We start from the raw sequence: 8,351 nt of genomic DNA on the forward strand, positions 1-8,351 counted from the left end.
TTTCTTTCTTTCTTTCTTTCTTTCTTTCTTTCTTTCTTTCTTTCTTTCTTTCTTTCTTTCTTTCTTTCTTTCTTTCTTTCTTTCTTTCTCCTCTCTCTCCCCCTCTCTCTCCCTTCTTCTCTCACTCCCCTTCTCTCTCCTTTCTTCTCTCTCTCTCTCTTTCTCTCTCAGTCACTCTCGCTCTTGCTCTCTCTCTCTCTCCTTTCCTCTCTTCCTCTCCCCTTACCTTCCACCTTAGAATCAATACTATGTATTGGTTTTAGGGCAGAAGAGCAGTAAGGGCTAGCCAATGGGGGTTAAGTGATTTGCCCAAGTTCACATATCAAGGAAGTATCTGAGGTCACATCTGAACCCAGCACCACCCTGTCTCTGGCCCTAGCTCTCTATCCACTGAGCCTCTTAGCTATCTCCTTTTTTTTTTTGTTTTTCAAAGCATATTCTCAAAAATATTAAATTCTATCTCTCTCAAAATAACTCTATAAGATAAGTGGGACAGATAATAATATTCCTATTAGACATTTAATATTAATAATAATAATTGGCATTTAAGCAAAGGGAGGCCCAGAGAGTTTAAGTGATTTAAGGTCTTGTGGCAAGTTAGTGGTAGAGCCCATTTGGAGGCCTGGCCTCCTGACTCTCAGCCTTGTGTTCTTTCCAATGCCCCAGGCTACTTCTTAATGACAGGTACCCTGAGAAAAAGATACAAGATTCAGCTTTGCCCAGTTTACGAAACTAGTCCTGCTGAGATCTCTCAGCTATTAGGCCCATGTTGTGACTAAAAATTAATGAGTGGAGTGTTTGTTTTTTTAAAACAAACAACAGAATTTGTACATGTAAATGAGAATGTTTCCCTTGGGAGGCCACGCATTTATTCCAGCAAGGCTGCTGTTGCTCAGATCATGTCTGAACTTCTCTTTGAGAATTCTCTTCAAAGGCAATTTATAAGATACACAAGGAAGCCGCTTTCATTACATACAGTCACGCCTTGTTCTCAACTTCCAAACGGTCTTACCCAGAACGTACACCCACATTATTCACAAGATTTACCTTCAAATAACTTGGGGTGGGGGATCATTTCCAGAAATCCAATGTAGTCTGAAAGGAGGAAGGATAGAAGACATTCTTGGGAGGATGCGCTTAAGGCTTCGAAGGTAGTTCCCAGATTTCTAACATCAGTGTCAGTAGGAAGGGAAGTGTCTACAGAATAAGAGTACAGCTTCTCATGGGATTAATTATGAAGGAGTTGACATTGTGTCATCTTCAGTCTGGTGGGTTGGTGGGAGGTGAGCTTCCCACAAGGAGGAATTGACTCCGGACTCAAGTACAAGATTCAGTTTTGGGTAGCTTTACCCCAGAGAGAGAATCAGTCTTTTCTTATACTCTGGATCATTATGACCCCATTTCAGAACTTTAGGAAATGTGTCTTAATTAAATAACATTTGTGTGGCTCATGTTTATGATCTTTCCAAAAGAAGAGATGAACAACGTTTCAGTGTACAAAGTAGTAACTACCAGGGATAGGACAGCTATTTATTTACCCCACAAAAAAGAGAAAGCTTAAAATATAGAAGATTCACAGGCACATATTGCCAAATATATGTTTTAAAAAAACAATTCTATAATCTATCACCTCTACTCTATTAGAAATAGAGAAAGACTTTGAGGGAGCTTTGTGGGACTGCTAAACAGATATTTTATTCCATATTCATTTGTGATTTAGACTCCCTAAGCAACAGCTCACTCAAGGTCCCTATCTTCTAATCAGCCAGGTAAGCATGTCTCATCTTCGTGAAGTGGTTATCTTCTCTTCTGAGAAGGGTGTAGTTGCAGGGGAACCCTCCAGCTGGGACACTGGCACATGATTCGAGAGCTCTGAACTTTTGAAGCTCAGGAGATAGTTGCCAAGAGTGGGAATGCCTATCCCTTAGGATCACTGTTCTGTCATCACTGCTTCGGGAAAGAAACACCAAGTAGAGGAGACAGACAGCTAGGGCCGTGAGTTCCCATCTCAGGCTCATTTGGGCAAGCACATTTTCATTACCGTGTTCTTGTAGCCGCCATAGCTGCTGCTGGGGAAAGGGAGAGAAGGGAAGAGAAGATTGGACCCAGGGAGGCCAGTTAAGAGAGCCTATTAGAATAATTCAGGCTAGAGGTAACAAAGGGTGGTGACAGTATGGATGGGAGGTAGAGGATTGATTCAAGAAAGATTCTGGAGGGAGTACTGATAGGTCTTAGAGATGGTCAGAAACCCATTGACATGATGGAAAGACTGCTTGGCAGGCTGGGCTATAAAGCAGGCATAAGTACCTGCTTGGGAATAGAAGTGGAAACAAGACTTTTTGAAAAGGACCCCAGCCAGGACTCTTTGCTTTCTTTCGAAAGTGCTTCTACGCCAACCAGCAAAAACCATTTCTCTCATGGGAGCTCTGTGGGTCCAAGATGAAACCCATTCCCTCAGCGTTCCTGGGAAGCCACAAAACTGAAGGGCATTTTGATAGGAGGAGAAGACGCTGCATGAATCGCCTTTCCTCATTCCAAAAGATTTTTGAGGGAATTTCCAGGGTGTCCGTCCAGTCCTCTGTGAGACGGCTGGGAAATTAAAAAAAAAAAAAAAAAAAAAAAAAAAGAACTAAGAAGCCCAGTCTCTGCCCTGAGGGGAAGCTCCCACATTAGCTAGTGAAACAATATGTACACACACAAAACAATTAGAGAACAGCCCGAGCTAGCATGTAATTAAGCCTGAGACTTCTGCCTCTAAGTGCTGTAGGATTCCAGAGACAGGCGAGATCATGAAAAGCTGGTGCAGACAAAGCAGGCTTCCCGGAGGAGGTGAGCCTTGGGCTGGGCTTTGAAGGAGGGGTGCCCTTTGGATGAGGTGCTGAGTGCAATTTATAAATGGAGAAGTTCGACAGAGGTTCTCTGTCTGCCCCTCCTCTCCGAAGAAACTAAGCCCCATTGCCGAGTCCCACACTGAACTCTTTAAATACAAACTTCTGTAAGGTGCTGACAAGAATGCAGGTACCGAGCCAAGGATGCAGATGCCAGGCAGGTGTGCGGAGAAGGCTAGATCACACAGGCAGTGGGAACGGGCTCAGGATCTGGGGCAGGGGAGTGTTGGGTGTGGAGTTGACAGCCGGGGTCTCCTGAGGCTGGGGGGAGGAGGGCAGGATCTGCCGGCCCCCGGGACAGAGGTGTGAAGAGGCATTCGAGAACAGGGAAGGAAGTGCCGGCTCCCCAGGCCCATCTCTGCATGTGTACCAGGAGGTGGGACTATTGTTCTCGTGTTGCTTTTGGCAGCTCAGCTTCGCCCCGGAGCCGCAGCGGTGCAGGTCCCCAAAGCCACCTTCCCGTGTATGCAACATGCAAAATATGACATCATCTGGACTGGATGGTCCAGTGGTTAGAAGGCGGGCCCAGGGCCAGCGCCACACGTCCGATCCCCACCGGGGCAGCTTTCCGTGCCTACAGCCGGTCCCTCTCCCCTTGCTAAGCTGTGCCACAAACGCGTGTCCCGGGTGGAAGGGGGAACCTGGCGGCGGTGTACTGCGTACGGCTGAGTCAGCGTAGCCCTGCCGCTGGGGGACGCCACTCAGAGCCGGGGCCTCTCGGGGGTGGATGGGCGCATTATTAAATAACGTGTGCAATCATTCTACCTGGAAGCTTCCTATCTAAGGACGGATCAGCCGCGTAGAGCCCACAAAGCTCTGTGCAAATACGAGCAAGCTGGAGGCAGGACCAGGTGCTGAGGTGGAGTAATGAGCCCAGGCAGTTCCTGCCCTGCCCATTCCAATCTTGGGGCAGGCGCCGAATGCTGGAGAACACGTGTGGCCCCATTCTCGGAGCACAGGCTAGATTCTGGAAGTGGGGCATTGGCGGTTCTGCCACCACCTAGCGAGGGAGGCTGCGTCCTAGCTATCCGGGGCTGGGCGTTGGCAGCCCAGATGTGCGCTCCCAGCCCCACCTACAGCTGAAATGGAGTCACGGGGTGGAGAGCTCCTGCCAGGAAAGGAGAGGCTCCAGTTCTTCCATCCTAGGAGTGTGGGTGGGACTGAAATCGCCCGGGGAAAGAGCGGGCACCTGTTCTTTTGGGCTCCCTGTCAGCTTGGCAGCCTGCATGGACTGGCAAATCATCAGACTTCAGGGAATCTTCGAGATCATCCAGATCGACTGTCTCTCTATTTACAGGTGGGGAAACTGAGGCCCCGTGAAGGGAAAGGATTTACGTGGCAAATCAGCGCGTGTAGAGGCAATGTGATATGGTAGAAGGGACAATCACTGGACTTGGAGTCAGGAAGATCCGACTTTTGCCTTGGTCACCTCCTGGATAATCCAGGACAAGTCACTTAACCTCTTTGGATTTCATTTTATTCATCTGTAAAGTGAAGGGGTTAGAGTCAATTTCCTTTAAGGACCCTTCCAAGCCAGAGCGGGCTCCAACTGGATCTCAAGAGCTGGTAGTTAAATTTTCAATGTGAGCATTTATACTTCAGAAATTGGCAAGTTCTAAGGATCAGGGCTTGATTTATTGTTTTGTTCATTATCTACACTTAAAGTGATGGGAAAATGTTCATTCCGATTAAACCTAAATCTGAATCCGCAATCATTTCTGGAGAGCCAGTTGTTAAACATTACCAGTTTACCCCTACTTCCAGCTCCAAATCTTTGATTCTATGATTGGCGACTTGAAACTAGGATTCCTGACTCTTGATATGGTGTGTTTTTTTTTTCCCCCACCATATCATATTGAATGTCTGTGAGCATACAGATCAGAAGATTAAGTTTCCAGGATCAGATATAGGCTCCTCTGTTTGGTATTTAAATCTCTTCACAATCTGGCCTCAAGCCACCTTTCTAGCCTCATTATTCATTGCCAACTTTCACCCAGTCCATAGTCCAGCCAAACTCTTCTTCCTGTTATCCTTCATACAAGGGACTCAGTCTCTGAACTCAAGGCTCTCTCTATTGCCTGGAATAAATAATCCCTCCTCATCTTTTAGAATTTCTTTCAAAACTCAGCTCTAGTGCCACTTTCTTCAACATGAGGCTTTCCCTCATCCCCTCCACATGCTACCTTTCCCCAGCCAAATTTCTTTGCATTTATTTTGTAGATAGTGTCCCAAAAGTTATAATTTAAGCCCTTACCTTGTCTTAGCCTTAATTCTATGACAGAAGACTGGCAAGGGCTAGGCAATGGGGGTTAAGTGACTTACCTAGGGTCATACAGCTAAGAAATGTCTGAGGTCAGATTTGAATGGAGGTCCTCCTTACTCTTGGCCTGGTGCTGCCTGGATGTATAGTTTTAAGCTCTATGTTTACAACTTGCGCCCCTGATAGAATTCGAGTTAGTTGCTTGTAGGGAGAGACTATAGGTGCTTAATAAGTAAATGCTTGTTGACTGACTGAGTCAAGCCTTTATTTCTCCAACCCTTATTTCTGCAGGGTCCTCTCCTCCCCCTCTAACTTCCTTGGGGGAAGCATCCTCCATGCTAGGCTGTTGGTGAGTGAGTGATGCCATCCCAATATCCACTTCACAGCACTTACATTTAGGGATGTGGAACTAGGCACTAAAGTACCAGAATCCCTTTCACGGGCTATAGAAATTCTTGAGCAAATGCCTTTACACCCCTTCTGGGCTTCAGCTTTCCTGGGCTCTGATTGCCGGTCCCAGCGTGCTTCAGACCTGAGGTAACACCCAGACCCCTCTGGAGAGGCTCTTTCCATTCTCAAGGTCATGCTTATGAGATTCCAATGGAGAACACTTTGCTTGGCTAAGCAGAAAGGCAAGTCCATCAGCTCCAAGAAAGAAACACAATAAAAGTCTTTTAGAATAGAAATTGGATTATAGGGGTGACTGCTGAGGTAAATTTCCCTTGTTGTTTAGAAACTCATTTGTTTCCTTCCTGGTGACCCCAGGATGACCCACTGGCCATAGAAGGTGGAAGAGGGGGCCCTGACTTCCGCAAGACTGATTCTGAGAGCAGCATGCATGTAGACATTGGAGAGGAAGTTTTCAATTTAGTTTCTTTCCCTCAGTCCCGTCAGAGGACGCCTTGCAAAACCTAGTGACCCTACAGGTCTAGTGTAGATGGTGGGTAGGATCACTTTTCTGTAAACCCAAGGATTTCACCACTTTTATACCCTTCTTCACATGTACACGGACATACGGACACATTTCTACAGACACATGGATCCATATCTGCATTCAAATTTCAGTGATAGAACATTTACTTATGGTTTACCGTGTGCTGTGTAAAAGGAGGCTACACATCCAAATTCAATTTGCCAGAGAGTCCCTGCCTTCAAGGAGCTTCCATTCTAATAGAGGAAGACAACCAGGGAGGGGAGCTAGAGAAAGGGAAGGGAGCAGGGAGAGAATTCTGGGGCAGAGTTAACACTGGAAAACTTGGGTTCAAATCCTACCGCTGTGGACCTGTGCAAGTCACTGAACCCTTATTACATGCTTCAGATGGCTCCTAGGGACTTACCACAGATGCTTTGAGGCCTATGTAAATAGCATAGGAATACAGAAGAGGTATTTCAGACACATCACCAACCCTTTAACAATACGTAGTCATTTAAAAACCTCTTTCGTTTTTTGTTTTTACTGTTATTCTCTGCTTCCTTTTCTATCAGAGAAAAATGGAGGGGGAAGAGAGAGGTTGCCTATGGCATTCTGGCTTAAGGGCTAGAATTTCCCTGGCACTAATGGGGCATAGAGAACACACCTGCTTTACCATAAAAGCACATTCTCTCTTACTCTGGGAAGCTGGCAGCAGCCCGCCCGGACCAGAGACCTTGGTCTGCATGGGTCTCAAGGATCCCTCCTGGGGCTGGGACATGTGGGAGGTGAGGGGGTGAGGTGGGAAGGATGGGAAATGGGAAGAAAACGATGTAAAGGCTTCTTTCAAATCTTTTTCAGCTAGAGGCTCTGCCGTGCCTCATCCCACTGAGGCCCCGTAACCTAGGCAGAAAGGTGCCTGGCATGGGTTCTTTTCTGAGGGGGAGAACTTGTCCCATGGGCCCCTTCCTTTTTGGTGGGGAAGGAGCAAAGGTCTGAGCCAAAGGATACTTGAGTCAAGGCAAGTATCTCACCAGTGGAGGGTGGGGAGGGGCCTCTGATCATGCTCCTATCTCTCCTCCCCTCCTTAGGGTCTGGGCTCAGGACTTCTATGAGCAATTCTCACTGTCTTGCCTGGGCCTGCTGTGCCCAATGGCCCAGGCGTTCTGAAAGCTGATGGGTGAGGTCAAGTACTGGGGTGTTCACTTTACCTGGGGTGCAGCTGTCTTGCCCCAGGCACAGGGTTAGGGAGGACAGAAACAGCTCCCATAAAACAGCAAATCTGCTGCTGGCATAGGGACACCTCTTGACAGAGAGGTGATGAACTCGAGATGCCAAATGAGATTCATTTTCAGACATGGTCGATGAACATGGGAATTTATTTTGCTCAGCTACGTATATTTAGTACAAGAGCTTTTCTTTTCTCTTCTCTTCTCTTCTCTTCTCTTCTCTTCTCTTCTCTTCTCTTCTCTTCTCTTCTCTTCTCTTCTCTTCTCTTCTCTTCTTTTCTTTTCTCCAATGGGGGAGTGTCAGTGAGAAGACTAGGAGGGATGGGGATAGAGTAGGAAAAAAAAAAGAAAAGAGGGTCACTGGGGCATCTTTTTTTTTTTTTTAAATGGAGGTGGACATGTAGTTCCATGTACAATCCTCATTTTCTGTTCCTCTCTATATAAGCAAATGCCTCTTCTATTTGGTGTTTGTTAAGTTTAGAATAAAAATAAAATTTAAAAAAGAGCACAGGGGCCTACTCTTGGGAGTTGATAGCTGGAGAAATAAAAAGTCTCACGCAAAACAGAAAGGACAATGGGAGCTCTAGTTATCCCGGAGCTAAGCAAAGTCTGGGGAAGTGAATAGGTTTTCTGGTTTTGATTCCCCAGGGTATGGGGCAAATAATAGCTGACATTTACATATTGCTTTCAAAATTTTAAAAGGGCTTTACATACATTAGGAGACTGCTAGGTGGCTCAGTGGAGAGAGTGCTAGGCCTGGAGTCAGGAAGACCTGAGTTCAAATACGACCTGAGACTCTTCCTCAATGTGTGACCCTGGGCAAGTCACCTAACTCCCCCCCCCCCACGTTTATTTATTTATGTATTTTTTTTGTTTTATTTTTCACTTAAGTTCTGATAGCCTAACAGAAGCATCCACTGGATCCATTGGAGAAGGAAATGGCAAACCACTCTAGAATCCTTGTCAAGAAAACCCCATGGTCCATGGGGTCACAAAAAATTGGACATGACTTAAACAATTTATATATATATATATCTCATTGGGTAGGGCAACCATTCTTCAGT

This window comes from Gracilinanus agilis, chromosome 1, assembly GCF_016433145.1.
Source record: "Gracilinanus agilis isolate LMUSP501 chromosome 1, AgileGrace, whole genome shotgun sequence".
Classification (NCBI taxonomy): Eukaryota; Metazoa; Chordata; class Mammalia; order Didelphimorphia; family Didelphidae; genus Gracilinanus; species Gracilinanus agilis.